At 49.4% G+C, this 18,126-nt stretch overlaps 1 long non-coding RNA gene across 1 annotated transcript; it reads left to right on the forward strand.

Annotated features, from left to right (window-relative positions):
* Positions 1-6,480: 6,480 nt before the first annotated feature.
* On the forward strand, positions 6,481-13,832 carry LOC311429214. Its single transcript, XR_014688183.1, has 5 exons — positions 6,481-6,504; positions 6,677-6,832; positions 8,855-8,921; positions 12,848-12,907; positions 13,730-13,832. It is a non-coding gene; the product is annotated as an uncharacterized lncRNA (long non-coding RNA).
* The last annotated feature ends 4,294 nt before the right edge of the window (positions 13,833-18,126 follow it).

An 18,126-nucleotide genomic window follows, 5' to 3' on the forward strand; every position in this document is an offset into this window, starting at 1 on the left:
GTCCCTCTGACCTAATGCGCTGCTTCTGGGCACTGAGGGAAGAGCAGGAACAGGGCTGTGATGCTCCTTTTTCCAGAACCATCCCTGATCTCCAGCAGTTTTGGGGTTGTCTGCTTAGCAGCCCCCTGTAAATCCTTTCCAAGGCTTTAGAAACTTTATTTCCAGTTCCACCTTATGATTCTGGTAGCTCCTGGCAAGGATTGTCATGGGCCAGTTGCTTACACCAGCTCCTTTCCTCCAAAATGGGCAAAAAAGGGGGCTCGCATCGCTCTGTGCCCACCCCAGCTGTGTTGTAGCACTTCTGCAGGACAGAAAGTGCTGGCTTCGATTAGCTCAAGCCAAATCCTGCGGTTTATTCAGTTTGCTTTTCTCCTGAATCATAACTAATGACAAACACAGCCAGCCAGTGCTGGGGCGTCCCTGCGCGGGCACTGTAGCAAAGGGCAGGAGGCTTCCTCCAAACACACGTGGCACTGCCACTGCTCCTACAGGTCCCCTGCTCTAGTGAGAGCCTCGAGCTGTGCTGCTGCAGGCAAGCAACCCTTTTTCAGCTGGCTTTTAGTGACTTTTTGGTGTACAGCTTAAGCAGGTGACTGAGCACAAGCCCACCTGAATCACCAGTGGGCCCTACAACGGGGCAGGATTCCCACCGAGGGGCTGCAACGACACGGCTTGCAGGAAAGCAAAAAACATACAGCAGAAACGTTTGTTTGCATAGCTGCTTAGGGTTATTTCTTAAAAAAAAAAAAAAAAAAGAGGAAAGTTTGTGCCTGTCAGCATTAAAATGTATGTTTTCCCGACCATTCTCCCAGGATGACTTGTAATATTTATTGGATGGAGCTTGGTTCCCACAAGAACTCAAAATAGCCGTCTGGATTTGGAGCACCGAGGTCCTCCTGGGCTGGCACAGCTCGCTCCCAGGGCTTCTGGGCACCCTCAAGTCCCGACTGCTGTCCCCAGGGAGTGTTCAAAATAGGTACCAGAGGGGAAGGGGCTCCGGGGGCAAAACGAAATGGAAAGAGTCAGATTTTAAGTGCAGTCAGTTTGAGCTGAACTCAGAACCTTTTGCTCCCTGCCTGGAAACTTTCAAAAAGCTGAAAGTTGACTTGGAGCTCTCAGAAGCCTGGGTTTGTGGGATTAAATGTGGAAAGGTCTGGGGTTTGTTAACACGTGCGGAGACAGTGGCCTTGACTTTGGTACATAAAAACACGGCGAAAGTGTCCTTATCATCAGGTCTCGTCTCTGTGACACCGTGCTGTGCTGTCGGCAGGGTTATTGGCTTAGTGTTTACATTTCCTTCATTTCCCTTTCCTCCTTGAACGTGCTCCAAGCGTTTGTTTGTGTTGGGTTTTGTGCTCGTCATGTCTCACCTGGTGGCATTGCCTTTACGTCTCTCTACTGAGAAGTCCACATTGATTTTTCGTGGTGATGGGTCCTCTGGAGAACAGCTCCGTTCTGAACCTAGAACCAAAACTGCTGAAGGGGACGTGAATTATTTAGATTAAAACCCACAACACCACCAAGTGAGTCCAAAAAGCGTTTAGGACTGTTTTTTAAACAACATCCCTTGCATTTGAGCTCCGATGAGACTCTTGACCAACCAGTACCTCCTAAAACCTTGCGCGGGAGCTTCATTTCCCCTAACCCCAGGCACCTAAAAGCCAACTGCTTGAATCTGAGCCTCCCCCAGGGTTCCCCTGGAGTCACGCAGAAGGAGAGGCGCCTCCAGGCAGCTTAAAATGCCTGGCAGGGGGTGTCAGCCCCCGCAGCACTGACAGGGGAGCCTGGGCAGCCACCTCCCTTTAGGAGCTGACAGATGAGACCTGGCTGCACACGCAGCAGGCAGAAGGGAGCCGAAGCTCGGCATGCGGCCGTGGGGCGCTTGTGTTTCTCTTGCTGCTTTTTAATTGCGAGGATTATCTTGCAGCCCAGCGTCAGAGCTGATTGACAAGGGCCCGGTGCGCGAAACCCGGCGGCTTGACGAGCTGGGGCTGCGATGGCTGCGCCACGAGGAGCTGCGCCCTTCTGCTGGATCCAGTCCTGCAGCAGCCAGGGCGCTTGCATGGCTGCTGACAGGCAACATATTTCGGCGGCAGCTGCACTGCTTCTCCCTCAAGTCCTCCCCCCCCATCCCTGCTTAAGCATTTACATCATAGCCCTGGAAAGGAGAGCGCAAATAGCTCCGTGATGCGGGCAGACGGGCTTCCCGCGGCGTGTGCTTCATCATTTTGTTCCGTCAGGAGCTCTCCTTCGGCCGTCGTGAAGAGGAATGCGAGTTTTCTCTTTCTAATGACAGATCCTTGCTCTAATCCCCTCTGACGTGCTTGCAAGCAAGAATACCTGCGTGCAGAGCCAGAGCTCTTTGTGGCACGCGGGGACAGAGCTGCATGTGGAGGAAAAGCTGCTCTTGCCCGTGCTCTGAGGCCGGGAAGGTGTTGGTGCTGAGGGATTTAGGGTTGATCTTAGGCTGCAGGTGGCCTGTGCAGGCGTGGAGCAGAGTCTGGGCGCCCCAGCTCGCAAAACAGACCAAAGGTTCTCCTTGGCAGAGTGTTGCAACAGCGCTCTGACAAATAATCATCACAAAAGGCTATTGTAAGGTGTTTCAGTGCCCTGCTGCAGTGCGTCATTCTACCAGAAGCCTTTGAAAACGCCCCCACGTGCCGAGCGGGAGGGTCGAAGTGATTTCAGCAGCTGGAAAATGGTCGGGGAGGGACTGGGGGGGGAAAAGGAGACCCGGCCGCGTGCCGCCCTTTTGATTCTCCCGCAGAAAATTCGAGCTGCCAGCCGTAGGGACAGCGCTGGGAGCTTGGCTTGGACGGGGAGCAGACACACGGCCGGGGTGGGAAGTCTGGAGGCAGGCTGGAAGGAAGATGCCTGGCTCATTAGGGAAGTGTGTGGCGCAAAGATAACGCCTCGAGCCTCAGATGAAACCGGGCTCTGCCGTGTTGAGCCCAGAGCGTGCAGCCCGGCGGAGGTCAGACGTGTGATTATTTCGGGATAGCAGCGCCCGGGGAAGCTCCTCGGTGCTTATCTGCTGGCCTTCAGCGCCGCCGTTGATGGCTTCTCCAGACAAAGAGCTGCAAGAAGCCGTTGCGAGGAGCTGGACGCTTCCAGAATGGAAAAGCAGGCTGCCCCTAAAAAGCTTCCTAAAAGCGCTTACGAATGAAATGTGCTTTGGATAGCTCCAAGCTGCCCGGAGCGTGTCTGGAGGCGCTTCCTTTCGGGGCTGTTTTAATGTAAAAGAACGAAATAATAATAATAATAGCTATTCCAGAGCGTCTGAGCAAGTACAAGGAGTTCTCAGCTGGGCAGCTGCGGGGCTCTGTCCCATCCAAGACAGCTCAAAGGGGCTGCGAGCACACCGCCGCGTGTCTGAGAGCTGCTGGAGTTACTTCTTGCACCGCTGTTGCAAAATGCAAAGCTGCCAGCGATTTATTGCAGCTTGCTGAAACCTCATTTCCAGAGAGCGAGTCATCAGCGTGGTGTTTTTGCTCTCCGGGTAATCAGGGCTGTGCCTATCCCCTTCCCTTTGTGCCCTGCTGGCAGTGGGAGCACTAACGAGGGAAGAGCAGGCTGCAAACTCCACGAGGAGTTCATCAGCACCGTTTTCCTCGATGCCATCGAGGCAGGGAGCTCTTCTGTCTCGCTTTATGCCCATCACTAGGTTTTTCTCCAAGTAAGGCTTTCACCCTGGAGCTCTTCAAGATAAGGAGCCGTGACAAGCAGTGCTGGAAGCGCCCTCACTCAGCGTTTGTTTGCACAGCGCTTGGGAGGCCTCTCATGCTGGCCAAGGCCTCTGGATATTGTTGAAGTGGAAATATTAACTCTACAAAGTTGGAAAGCCTTGCTTTTTTTTTTTTTTTCCCTACAGAAAAGCTTTACGTTAACATTCAAAGGGCTCTTTGTGGGGCTTTCTGTTCTTGTCCTTCAAAACGGGGTTCAGCAGCGGGGCTGGCGTGTTTGCAAAGAGGTTTTTCATCTGGTGCTGCAGCCTTCAACCATCTTCGCGCTTAGCTGGCACGAGTGGTTTATATTTAAGAACAGCTTGCACTGAAAACACAGCAAAAAAAATTAAAAAAAAAAGGGGGGAGGGTTGGAAGTCAGAGGGGAAGGAAACACACGGCTGCTGCCCAGTCTGAAGAATGTATTTTGGAACTGCAGAAAAGTGAAGAGAGCTGCCAGATCAAAGCGTTTCTGCAGTTTCCTGGAGAAGTCATCAGAAATAAGTCCAGAAAGAGCTCGGGCTGTCGAGTGATGCTGACTGGGCTGCGCGGATTTCCAGTAACGAGGCAGAGAAACGTCTCGAGTAGCATGAATGGGAAGTCGCCCTAACCTGCTGAGGGAAGCTCTGCTGGGCTTCGTCCTCCGGGCTGACAAATGGGCAGCTCTTCCAGCGTGCCCTTTGTGGGCGTCTTTGGTCTTTTTTAGTCTACCCCACAACCTCATTTATCCCTCAAAACCTTAAGCAAAAGGCAAAACAAGAAAAAGCTGTCGCTGCATAAGGCAAACAATAAAAAGACGTCGAAGAAGCCACACAGTGTAAACTGTTTGACAGAAGCATTTGCTCTTTGATGAAGTGATTTAATTTAAGACGAGGTGTTTTTTTTTTTCCCTGCTCTTTACCTCTCCCTTCCGAACCTGAAGCAGGACGAAGCTCTGAAGGGAACCAGCAGCCCCGAAACGAAATCCTGCGGACGAATTCTGCTGCCCTTGCTGCAGCCACGCGGGGCTGTGCCAGCGAGAGGCTCCTGGTGTTTGTTCAAGGAAGGAGGCAAACAATGACTGTTTCCTGAGCCTGGCTTCGGCCGTGAAACAAAGGAGCCCGCCCGCTCGCCTTTATCAAAACGTTATCTACCAAATCACCCAAACTTCCTCTAGGAAGATTATTGGGGCCTCATCTCCTTCCCTGCTATGTCGCCGGGCAGGTTTGGGGCTCAGGAGTTTCCAGCAAGAAGCTGGTTTTCTAAATCCGTTTGCAGGCCAGCTTGAGACTATGACAAATTACACACGTTCAGTTTTTTTTTTTTTGCAGTGTAGAAATATTCCATAACCTCGTTATGGACCACCAGCATGGCAGCCTCGATTCGAGCAGCCTGTGGAAAGATTTATTCTTGGCACGGCGGCGGTATCATCGCTTGCTGGTAAGCAGCCTGGAACATTCATTTCTCCGAGCAAACAGAGGGTACCAAAACAGAATTGTTTGTTCTTTCTGTACAGTCTCAATGCTCTTCGCCCCTCCCCTGCTTTTGGCCCGGAGAGGTTTGCTTTGCCAACGTGTTGCCGCAATGTTTTACATCTCGAAAATTATTTGCGGCTGTTCGCGCAATCTTCTTCACAGCCCCGAAGTTTTTCACCCCTGAAAGGCTGCAGTTAACTCCTTCTGCTTGCTTGAGGCCTGGCGAGATAAGGGCCCAGCCTTTTGCCTTGTCACTCTGCTCTTCCTGTCATAAAGAAGAAAATGATGCTGGGGACGATCTACCGAGAAGAATTTTCTTTTTTTTTAAGAAAGCCAGGAAATGACAGAGCCTGACTTCAGGCTTCGCTTGGGTGACACAGCAGGGATTTCTGTGGACATCCCTGCAACGGGGCTGTTGCAACAGCTGCGCTGTAAACACAGCAATTAACTCCATCAATTAACTTCGTCCAAGCGTTGGCACCGGCGCAGCGCTTTATTCTGCTGTCTTTGGGAGCTAAACCATGACATCCCGGCCGCTCTGCGCTCCTGCCAATTCATCACGCAGTGGCTGGAGAAGGGATGCCAGGATGGGGCTTTGATCCTAAATGTCTCTTCCCTGCTTCGTAGAAGATCTGCCACCCTCGATGTCTGTCCGTGTGCCGCTGCGGACAGTCCCTGGCAGATCGCAGCTCCCTGCTTGGCCAAAGACCTGCCAAGGAAGGAGGTTCAGCAGGGGCTCCTTGCACCACAACAGGGTCCTATTAACAAAAGACAGTTGGGAAGTGGTTGTGATATCAATAAATGAGGGAATTCCTGCTCCCGCACCACCAGAGGTGTTGGGAAGAAGCGGTTTCTGGTTTCCACTTCGCCCCCTCCTCTTGATTGAGTCCTCGTAGTGGACGTTGGAGATGTTAACACCCGGCTGGTCGTCCCTGCAGGCCACCTTTTGGAGGTGCTGTCAGGAGGATTCCCAAGAGACCCCGAGGAAATCCCGTTCCGAGGAGGCTGGGGTGCATCCCATACAATCAGCCCGATGATCCCAACCCCAGTGGGGGAAATGAAATGCTGCAGGGAGAGGCAGCCCTGTGAGGCACGCTGCCTTCTCACGTGCAGGCCAAAAGAAAACACTGCTTTGGCTGAAAATCCTATTTAACGTTTCTCTAATGGAAATGAGATGTGTTGGATGGTAACTGGAAATCTGGAATAAAATCTGGCTCCTGCTTCCCAGCGAGAAAGCTCACACCTTCAGCGGAGCCTGGTGGCTCTGCCTGGCTGCTCAGGGCCCAGCTTGCAGATTCTCCCTGCTTTTCTAGCTGCAGCTGAGGAAGGTTTGATCAAACTCATAAATTTTGGTCTGGGCAGCTCAGCAGGTTGGGATTAAGCAGCGAGGATTTTTCTTTCTCGTGAGAGAAAAACTTGCTTTTAAACTCTAGCTTAAATTTCAAAGAAATGCACTGCTCCTTCCCAGATTTTTTTTTTTTTTTTTTTTCTCTCCCCGAGCGGTATGTACTCTTACAAAGCCCAAAGAATGTTCCCTTCTAGAGGATTCTTCTCCATCCAGCGTCCTAGTATGCGGCTCTTGGAAATGCCACCTTCCTTTCTGGAGCGCTCCCACAGACAAAGCCATGGCGTTAAAAGGTTTTGGCTGGTCCCAAGGTACTGAAAGCGGCGCGGTCTGAGGAATATTTTCCTCTGGGTTTGTGTAAATCGCAATTCCTGCGTACGGCCTTTTGAAAAAGCTGATTTTTTACATCTCAGGTATTTTATTCATCTATATATTTAGGTATTTATGGCGTATTTAGTATTCTAACCACTTTGAATGTTCCGGCTTCCTGATTTCCCACTGTGGCTGCTGCTCACGTAGCACTTTCGCCTCTCCCAGTGCCACTGCCTCACACAACCCCTTGGCACGGGTAAAATCCTCCCTCAGCGGGTCCTGAGGGGCCCTTGGCCTCCCCAGAAGCCGCGGGGATGCGTTTGTTGCTCCTATTCCACACCACCTCAGGCAGCTCAACAGCTCTCGCTCCCTGTGCAGGTCAAAGTATGGCATTGTCTGCTCCAGCTCATTAGGACCAGCAGCCCCATTCCTTCACCCCAAACAGGGAGGGAATAGAGGAAACTCTCCTTACATATCACCATCGTGGTTCCAGGTGCCTGAGAGCAGTTTGGGGTCATCTCTAGAAACTAAATCTGCTGCCTTCCCGGGGACAGGAGCACAAAACCAGCTTGGGCATCCAGCACTAGGTTAGATGGCTTCTCGGACAGTACACCACGGTGTCATTTGTATTAAAAGGAGTATCCTAAGCAAAGGGCCAGCATGGAAACTCACTTTTGAGGGAAAAATGCTAAAAATCCCACCCGTGTAATGCCCATAACGTCCAGCTGCCGCGTAAAACATTTGCCTCGTCACCAAAAGCCTCCTGTATTCTTTCCCATCCTTCTTGGAGTGAGCTGCACCTCCCAAAACATTTATCTTGGTGCTCTGCATTGGCTGGTGGAAGCGCAGAAGTATTTTCTGGGTGGTTGACTTAATGTTTTCCAAATACCAATCCGGAACACCGCACCCCGCACAAACCTTTTACAGACAAAATGCTTTTTTCTCTCCTGATACGGGAAAGCTGCTGACGTGAAGCGTTCCTAATACTCCGTGAGGTGAATTTTCAGCAATGCTGGGGTGTAAGTCCTCTGCAACTCCGAAGGATTTGCATTCCTATATCATTTCCAGGTTCTTGGAAAGCCTGGGGGATCTCAGGACAAAGCAGAAAGGTGCAGCTGGTGGGGAGGTGCCTTTTCCGTCTGATTTTTTGACAGCAGAGGGGAAATCTTCTCCCCATTTGGTGATGCAGCTGGCCGCCGTTGAAAAAAGAAAAAAAACCCTGTGGCCCATTTGGGACCACAAATTCTCCGTGCAGAAACCCAATGACAGACAAAAATGTTTCTCCCCACGAGGGCCAGAATAAGCTTTAAAAAATTGTTGCTGGAAACATACCTTAAGTCCACCAGACAGTGAAAGCTGGAACGTAACTTGTTTGCTTAACTCCGTGCGAGCACAATAAATGACTCGCACAAGGCAATTCGTTTACCATTGTTCAAAGAGCAAGGATTAGACAAACGGGCTATTGTATGCGTTACTTGCTGGTGGTTTGGCTTTCTTGGAGCGAGAATGACTTAATGAAAGCCCACAACTCAATTCCTGCTCGTAATTTTATGGGAAACTACAAGGCTGCATTGTCCAAGGTGCAGTTTGCTGCTTCCTTTCATTTCAGCTTCATTAACCTTGGAGAATGAGGTCACGATACGATTATCTTTTTATTATTATTATTATTATTTTTTATCCTTCCTCTTGGTCAGATTTAAAATAATTGGCAGATTTGTGGTCGGAGAGAGAGATCCTTCCCGACCAGCCTTTAGGGCCTGGCAGGAGGGTTCTGCCTGCCTGTCGCCCAGTGCTGCTTACTGTAATAAAACGGGATTTTCGGTCCACCACCTGCAGTTGTCCCAGGGAATACTGGCAACCCTTTGGTCTCCCCTTCCCAAACGCTGCTACATCTTTGTCTTCAAGACTTCTGGGCTAGGAGCTGAAGGCCTACGACACCATCGAAGCTGTGCAGAACAGACGGAGGTTATCAATACAGCACCCCACACATCATTTACCTTAATCCTTTTTTCTCCCCGCAGGTATCCTCTGAGACGAGGCAGCTCGTTCACCTTTCTGACTCCAGGACCCCACTGGGACTTCACCCTGGTGAGTAAATCCCTGGTGGTGCTTGTCTTCTTAATGCTCCTTCGTGAAGTCTGCCTTCTGAGGATTTGGAGGCGATTACTCAGCCGAAGGAGGTGCTGGGTGCATAAACGTTGGCCTGTCTTAAAGCTCATTTTCGTGAGCGGCCTAAGCTGACCCGACCCCGCTGTCCTTGGAAGCGGCGATCCCATCGTCAGCCAGCAAAACTGATCTGGCTGAAAAAGTCCCTTCAGCGAAAGGAAAACAAAGAGTTTGGGATGAGCTGAGCCGGCTGACTGCACGAGCTGTGTGGGTGCCAGCCCCGGCACGAGGAAGGCCGTGAGAACGTCTGGGGGTGGGGAAGAGGACAGGAGTAGCTTTTAGGAAGGAAATCCCATCAAAAATCAGCTGGGGCTCCTTGCAAGAGCCTGCGTTGGGCCTTGAAGGGCAGCCACGTGCAGATTTGAGGCTGTACAAACACCGATCGGTGCGGGAGTGGATGAAACAAAACCAAAAGCTCCCGTAGATACTTTTTGCCTGATTTTAGAAACTTTCATCTGGTGACTACAGCTTCATTGAACTTACACGTTTGAATATTGCAAAGCCCTAGAAATTACATGATTTAACACTTGAAAACGTTGTGCTCTGTCATCAAAGCCATCTGTGTTTTGGCAGCAGCCCGCAGGCAAGCAAGAAGTGTGCCTTTCCTGGTGGTATTTCTCCCGCGTGCATTGCACAAGAGGCTTTTTTCCCCGTGATAACCAGCTCCTCGTGTGCCAGGTACAAACAGCAGCTCTTCGTGCTGTCGTTTGTGCAGCTTTTCAGCCCAAAGCCTGCAAAATGTACCTGGCCTGAGTCTCAGGGATGGTCAGTAACGGGACAAATATCCTTTTGGGTTGGTTAAAGGGAAGGATCCGTGCCTGTCCTGCACAGTCCTAAGAAAAGACGAGCACAATTTGGGTTCAAACATCCTCCGGATGGCTTCAGACTGGGAGCAAGGTTACTCCTGGTCACTTTTCTCTCTTCCTTTCCGCTAAGGAGGATGTGTTTATGAGAAACAGGCACTTGACCGGTGTTGATTTAGCAGTCCCGATGCCGTTTTGGTGTTTTATGACTTCAGGTGAGCAATAAGCAGGAAAAAAAAAAAAAAAAAAAAAAAACAGACTGACTCCTAACCAAAAAAAATTTCCTGCTTTCATGCAAAAACCCTTAATATGCGTAAGGAAAATGAGCTGACGGGAACTGCTTGCAAACTGTAAACCAAGCTCCTGGAGCTTTAATCGGAGCCCTTGCAATGTAATTAATGCTCACATTTGTGGCGTTGTTTAGGTCTCCTAAAGCAAGGCACAAAATATTTAGATTCCCCCTCCCGATGAGCAGTTTTGCTGCTTCTCCTTTACAGTACCTCGCTGGGAGCTTAAAACCCGGGTCTCACGGTTTGTACATTTTAATAACTTTTCCTAGAAGTAACTTTTTCCACATGGCTGGGCTTTCGTGAGGAGGTGAACGTGGCGCTTTGCTGGCTGTGACCGCCTCAGAAATGCGAGCGAGCGGTACCGTAGCTCTTTCTTTCCTATCGTGTGGCTTCAAAAACCCAGGTCCGAGCAGCCCGACGAGGCAGTTTTCCTGGAATCTGTTTCTGTTCTGGCACCGTGCAGGAATGATACAGCTGGCTGCGGACTCAAAACGTCTACGTTTTTTGTGTGAAACTATATTGGGCAAAGGAAATGGGGGCCAGCCAATGCAATACTTCTTGCATAAGTCTAGCCGGTTTGAAAACAAAACTTTGGCCTCCCTTTCGTGTCTGGGCTTCGGTCTGGAGCTTTATGGTAAAGCTGTTAATGTACTTGCCTGCATAAGGAACGAATCAGATTCCGACCAGAAAGGCGTGGTGTCTTTGTCTTTATTGCAAGTTCCCTTCTGCTAAATAGATGCTAATATCCTCGCCTTACATATGGGAAAAATAATCCGCAGACCAAAAAGGTGTGGTTGTAGCAGGCTTTTATTGTCGGCTTTGGTAAATAACCAACTCTGAATGTTTTCCTAAGCCTGAAAAACAAATGTCTGCGTTTGCATATGTTCTCGAGCCTGCCAAAGGTCTGTTCAAAAAGCATGGAGTGTGCTGGGCCATTAACGCAGTGACAATGCTGCAAATTTGGCCAGCCATAATGCCTAACGTGAGTTTTTTTTCCTCGGTAGTTAGCAAAGGGACTCGGTGACATGCCAGGGGCACTGTCCTGTCTTAGCTCCAAACCAGAAACGCTGCTTGAAGTCATCAGGGGATTTTGAAATCGAATCCAGCTCTTTTAGCTCGTTTGATCAGTTAGGAAAAAAAAATCACAAAAACCAAAAATATAAGAAACTAGCGAGGGAGCTTCTGTATCTCAGCATTACCTGTGTGTGTATTTAATTTAATTTAATTGTTAAATGGTGGAGTCAGCACGATGTGGACAGGTGAGAAGACTCCTCGGAGCCTAGAAACACTCGGTATGAAAGGACGAGCAAACAAGAGAACAGGTTTCTGAAGCCCTCCAGGGAGGCTGGACATCCCCTCGACAGCATCAGATTTTCAAAGGAACCGTGTAAAGTCGGCTGGCCAGCACTTAAAATAATTTGAATGCTTGTATTCAAACATTTTAAATACACTTACAATGATGACAAAGCCCTATTAAAGCTGAAACTTTCAAGTTATAGGAATAGATTAATAAATTCTAAGAAAACAGGAATTGCTTCTGACGGAAAGTCAAGCTGCTGGGCTAGCAGAGCACCAAAAAAAAGGATTTTTTTTCAGTTTTCAGAACAGACTTGTGTTAGTTCCCTCTGCAGCTGCAGAGAGGTGGGTCTTCCCATTTCGGTTCAATGTCTAGTCTGTTAAACAAGTGAACAGCGTGTAGGCCAATATAAAACCACAAAATAGTTTGTTTTCTTTTTCCTCTGTTTGTAATGAAGTGGAAGAAGACGGACTCTGCCCATTCCCTGGTTTTGAACAACAAGGGTCAGGCACAGGCTGCAAACCTAGTGCTTGTTTCATGGGTGACCAATTTATGCTCGTGACCCGTGGTTTTTTCCAGGCTGGTACTGGCTCACAGGATGAGTCCGCGCTTGGTTTTCCATTATCTGGGTGATGCAAAAATAACGAAGCCCAGATAGCACAGAAATAGCTGGGGGTATCAGGAAGCTCTGTGCAAATCATTGTTCCACTGACTTTTGCTCTTCTTCGGAAAGGAAAATAGCTGAGGGCTGCCCTGCCAAAAGCCTCATCTTTCCTCCACAAACCCATGTCCTCTTTGAGCCTGTTGCCTTCCAAGCAGGGCTGCCTCAGCCACAGCTGCCTGCTGTGGCCACGTCCGCAGCAGGTGATTCAATAAATGCCCAAAGTGCCCTCACGTAGGGTATAACCCGGTGAAAAAATGCTTTCTGCTGGCACTGCCTCCAGGGAAAATCTCTGGACCCTTCACTCACAAATGCCAGCCAGGCTGGGGATCAAACATGAAGAAAATTAAATGTGGGATCTGCTGGTGTCCCCCAAGAGGCATGAAGTCCTACTGATCACCGTGTCTGACCCCCTCAGTACCTAATTCCTTCCGAAAACCCAGCTTCAGTGCTGGATTGCTGACCTGAGAGACCCTAATGGGCTAAAGGAACCTGGGATCATTTCACGGTGGTTGACTGCCACGTTCTGCCTTCTTACTGAGGTTTCCTCCTTAAGACTTTATTCATGGTCACAATTATGGGAGTGCAGAGCAACAAACACAGTATATAGGTATGATCACACGACAAACCTAACAAAACAGCATAAACATCCTTTGTGTTTATGGTCAACCTTCAGATTTTTGGAGCTATTTGCTGGAATAAAGTTCAAAAAATGTCTCTGGACCACGTTATAAAAACCAGAGCTTTCTTTCGGGTTGCAAGTCAAGTAACCAAAAGCTTGGTTTCATTTCCTACAGAAAAGGAAGCGCCGAGAGAAGGACGATGACGTGGTCAGTCTCTGCAGCCTGGATTTCAAGGTAACGAAAACATTTTGCTCAACGGGATTGTGCAAGCGTCCCCCCCGGTGAGCTGCGGTGGCTTACCCAGGGGAACGGCGCACTTTGGGGTGTTTGCATTTCCCCATCAGCAGCACAGCACCAGGCACAGCTGTGTTTGCTCTCGGATACACCTCCGGGGTGGGCTGAGTCTTGTTAGGGATATCCATCACGCTGCTGGTGAGCCCCTGTTTTAATCATCTGAATCCTAAACGTGCCACGGTTGTGGTGTTGTGTGAAATGAATGCGCGTAACCTGCACGGAGCAAAAAAAGGAGGTGTTTTCAAGCAGTGGGGAGCAAAACCATGCAAAGCCCCCTTCAAATGCGCTTCATTGTCTTGCAAACAAGCTGGACAGGCTGGGTGGTAAATCGTTCTTAAGGCTGTGGATTAAAGGGACTTAAAAAATTGAGGGTGGGGACTTGCAGAGCTGTATCTTGGGACGAGATACCAGCTAGGATTTCTGAACGGGAATCTGCTTCCCGCCCTCCAGCTGCCTCGAAGATCTCGCCGTCCGACACTTCTCTGGAGAGGGGAATGAGATAAATTGTTTGGGGTTTTATTCCCCTAGGAAGTAGCTATTGAGTTGAGAGTTAACAAGTGGGTTTTACAGTTTATTAGGCCGGCTTTAAAAGTCATTCGCTAGTGGGGAATTTCCTGTTTGACCTCAGGAGCAGCGCATCCTCTGTTTGTTGCCACTCGCTCTGCGTTGAAGCCTCGCTTAGCCTGGCTACTGCTGGACTCTTGCCATCGCTGCGTGTCCTGGCCAGCAGGCTAACTCCGGGCTTTGACCTCTCTAATCTAGATCTCCTGCTCCAGATAAGGCCATCCCTGCCATTTCCTAGCAGGGGAGGGAGAAGAGCAGAAAGGATCCTCTGCCGAGGGCTGTGTGATGCAGCAGTGCCGATGCCTCTGACTGTGTTGTGGGGTTCGTTTGGTTTCTGAGGTCTTTCTGGTTTTCTGATGCAGATGGGGGCGTTGTGGCTAGGAAAGCTGCCCTCGGGGAAGAGGATTTTCTTTCCTTTTTCTCTTCTTTTTGAATCAGGCTAAGTTGGGTGTCGAACAGAATTGCATGGACTAGGGTTTCTCCCACAAAGCCATCGCTTCTAAGGCAAAGCTGAAATCTCAACAGCAACGTGCTCACCCGCTTTTGAAGAGTTTTAACTGGAATCTTCCAAGGAAAAAGGGAAATCCCTAGGCAATACAGTCAGACTGCAGCTTTTGTTTAAGCTGACTTTTTACCTTGTTCTTTTGAAAGGGTCAGGCTCTCTGGGATATTTGAGAGCGAGGCACGCCCACCAAACATACTCTAGTAGCCTTGTTGAAAGACATCAACAGCACTGACTGGGTTGTAATGTGCAGGCTTTTTGATAACAACCCTCAAGGTTATTAAAAAAAAAATTAAAAACAATGCAATCAACTATTTATAGTCACATTTTCAAAACATTTCACCAGCACTTCAGAGTCTCATCACGCACTTAGGCTGCAGAGATTATATTTTGCCCCGTCTAGATTGGATGAGGGTGAATCAGCAGGCTAAAATTGAGCCCCATTAGACATGGACGTATCTGTTTCATTAACAAAATAAGGTCTCGGGGGAATCTGAAGATAATTTAAGAATGTTATGTATAGGTTAGGTCATACGTTGTTTATCCCCGTCTTACAGAGGGGAACTGGTTTTCGGAGTTTGTCAGTATGAAGTGTCGAACTCCACCACGTAGCTCTTATTTCAGCTCCTCTATCTCCCCCAGCAAATAGAGCCCAGCTGCCGAGCTGCTGTTTTGTCACCACGCGTGTAGTAGCAGGGGAGTTTTGCCAGCGTGCCGCCTTCACACTCCTCTCAGACATGCTTGTGCTGAGCAAACCATGATGTTTAAACCTCGCACAGTCTAGCTCATCGTTCCACATGCCAGGAAGATGATATGCAAAGCGGCAGGGGAGATCGGGCAGCGCAGATGGCCCGCAGTGCCCAGGCTGTGCCGGTTTGTTTGGGTTTGTTAACCTCCTCCTTGCCCGCCACTCAAAAATGAACCACGTCTCTTAGGCCTGTTAAGCTTCTTCCGTGACATACAGCCTGAAAACCCCTCCAAAAGTTGTCAAAATACGAGTGGAAAGTTATAACCTGAGACCACGGTTACAGCATCCACTTCCTTCAGCACTGAGCCGCTCCTTCACATGTGCCAAAACATTTCCCCCCTCCTTTTGGGGAAAAAAAATGAGGTATTTTCTCCCCGGATCACTTCTGGAGCCACACTACAGCGTGGGCTACTGATAATTGTCTGGGTAAGAAAGAAAAGAAAGTGAATTGCGGTGCAGGGGCAGAAACAAGAACTTGAAGACAGGAATTTGTTAGGCAGATCTTCGAGACTGAGAGTTATTTTTGCATTTCAGGTAGGTTTATGAGCTGCTTTCTGTTAATTGATCACGTCCAGGCTGATGGCATGTTACCCGCAGTTATGTAAGGCGTAAAATGATTCACAGGAGGAAGCAGTCCTGTGTTTTTTGAAGGCGTGTGTCTCTTGGTGTTTGCTAGCAACTGGATAAATACTTTTCAGAACATGACAGGGAAGACACGGATGCGATAGTGGATTTTACCAGAGGCGAAACGAAGCCAAGCTGAGTAATGTGTGAGAATCATGTCTTGTCTGGATGATGTTTTCTGCTGGTTATGGGTTGTCTGTGTAAGGCTTTAGGAAGAGGGATTCCGCAGAGGAAGTGAAGTCTTAGTGAAGACCCTTTTATGAACCTCCGTGCTGTGTCCTCTCCAAGCCTTACTCACCTTCGGGGCCCAGCTCTGTGAATATTACTCAGCCTGGCTGCGAGAGGAGTCCAGCCCCAACAAGCCCCGGCGTTGTGCTCGTGTTGGCAGCAGAGAGAGGCTGTGACGCTAAAGCTGACAGCGACAATCTTTCCAGGGAAAGCAGATAAAACCCAAATATTTTTACGGTAGGAAATGACTTGGAAGCAAAGAGGAAGGGGGAGAGAGAATCCCCGTGTGTCTGCATTCTTGCTGGTCCAGATCACTCAGAACCATCAGCAAATGTCTTTCCGTGGTCAGAGTCCCCAGAAGCAGCTTGGCTCGAGGCAGGGATAACACAGCATAAAAAAAACACGACTAAATAATGCAAGAAACTGCAGCCATAAGCTCTGCCTTTAGAACAGATCTCCACAAGCTTGAAAGGAACAACCCAAACAGTCCCGCCCTCCTCCCTTCCCCCTCCCAAAGACAGAACCGCGCCAGAGGACTTTTATGGAAGTTTTATTGGCGGCTCCTGATTCATGCGAGAACGTGCCCGTGCATAAAGCACAAATTTGTATTTGGAAAGGAGCTTGGATCAAAAGGAACATCGCCGGCATCGGCTGCGCCATGCAACCCCAAAAACAGCAGCTGGCACGTGAGAAGGTTGGGGGGTGAAGTCAACTGGAGCCTCTCTCTTGTTAGGGCAGATGTTGTGTGTAATAATACCATCAAATACCATAATACTACTCAAACAGTTCCTGGGTTTGGGTGTTGTGTTCATATCCATAAGATGGAAATCGCTTTCCTGGCCTGAGCGCCCAAATTTTCAGTTCAAGGATGGTTGAGGTGCCGCTCCAGAGCTCTGCAAAACATTGGAGGCTCGATTTCAGCAAAAAAACACATCTACACGGCGGGTTTTTACACTGTTGTTGTTTTTTCCACTGGTAACTGCATGATGGACTTGAATGGCAGCTAATTATAGCGAGCTCCCACCATCCAAAATAAATGCTGGATGCCAGACCGGCTCATAAACTTTGCAGATGCCCCAATAGTCTCTCGATGGGTCATCGCCTACTTTTGCTCATTTTCCAGAAGACCGCTCCGAATTTGGCTCCGAATATAAATATCTGGGAGTGGAATGTTAAACACAGCTCGGGGACGGTAAACAACGTTGTGTACAGCGGCGGGGGGCTACGTGAAAATGGATGGGAGATGGGGAAATCGCCCATATTCCAGTCCTCGAGCACGTTGTGCTGTATATAACATTTTTGGAATAGCTGTAAAGTGAGTTTTCGGCCGGATTTCAGTTCCTAGTAAGCAGGATTTCGGAACGTAGACGCACGACAATGAAAACGAAGAGGCTATGGCTGGAATGGATGCTTTTCGTTTGGGCCCAGACTTCGAGCCGCCAAAGGGATTAAAATGTCGCAGGTTCTTTCTTTGAAGAAATTGAATCCAGATGTCAGTCACGTCGGAGGCATCCGGGACCTGTGAAAACTGGGAAAAACGCCCACTGAGGAATAACCCCCTGCCTCCAGGCTGCTGTGGTGCACCAGCTCGGGGGCTTTTCCTTCGCAGCCGGTGGCAGGAGCGAGATCTTTTGTCTCTGGCTCCCCTCTGCAGCAGCAAACATCCTTCTTGCAGGGTTAGCTCTAAACTAAAGCAACCCCAAGTGCCCTGACCGACGGCTGGGGCTGTGTAACCTAAAATGTGAGGACATGGAGGGTGCTGGAAGGACTCTAGGCTGAAAATCACATTCCAGGCCTGTGAAGGTTTTATATTAACTGTGTCTGCCCGTCGTTCTCACACGTGATTCGCTTGAGTATTGCCAAAAGAGCCAGGATAGCAGGTTGTGAGTGCACGCCACGCTTGGCAACCCCTGGCACCAGCCAGATGCCACGTGTTGTTTAAGCAAGTGGAATATTTTTAACTGCGAAAACTTAACCTCAGTCTGGAATCGCAGACCGGAATTCGGATTCATGTTTTCTTAGGAATTCCTCGTTTGTTAATCTCAGATTTATTTGCTTTATGATGCTTTGGGGCTGAACTAACAAAATGGCCTGTTGGTACCACCAAGAAAACTTCTGTTTAGCAGCAGTCCTACCCGGAATAACACGCGGGAGCGAAAAATGACGCAGGTATGAGGCTGCCCGGGACGTCGGGCGAGCAGCTCGGCGTAACAGCCCGTCCTTCTCCATGGAAATGAAAACCCAAACCAAAAGCGAGCATCGAACAATGAGTGCTGGGTGACTCCTCTGTCACTCGAACTCCTCCTGGCTCCCTACCGTGATAGGAGGATTGGAGTCACCCAGGTATTTCGCTCCTAGAAGTGAAAATCCACGTCTGAGTGCAGGGGAGGAATGCTATTAATACCACGGCAGGAGAGCAGGCAGAACTGGTCTGTTACCATCCATGCAGGGTGCAGGGACCGGCCGGGCGGCATTCTCGGGGCTTTGGAGACC

The sequence above is a fragment of the Aythya ferina genome (assembly GCF_964211825.1).
Source record: "Aythya ferina genome assembly, chromosome: 1".
Classification (NCBI taxonomy): Eukaryota; Metazoa; Chordata; class Aves; order Anseriformes; family Anatidae; genus Aythya; species Aythya ferina.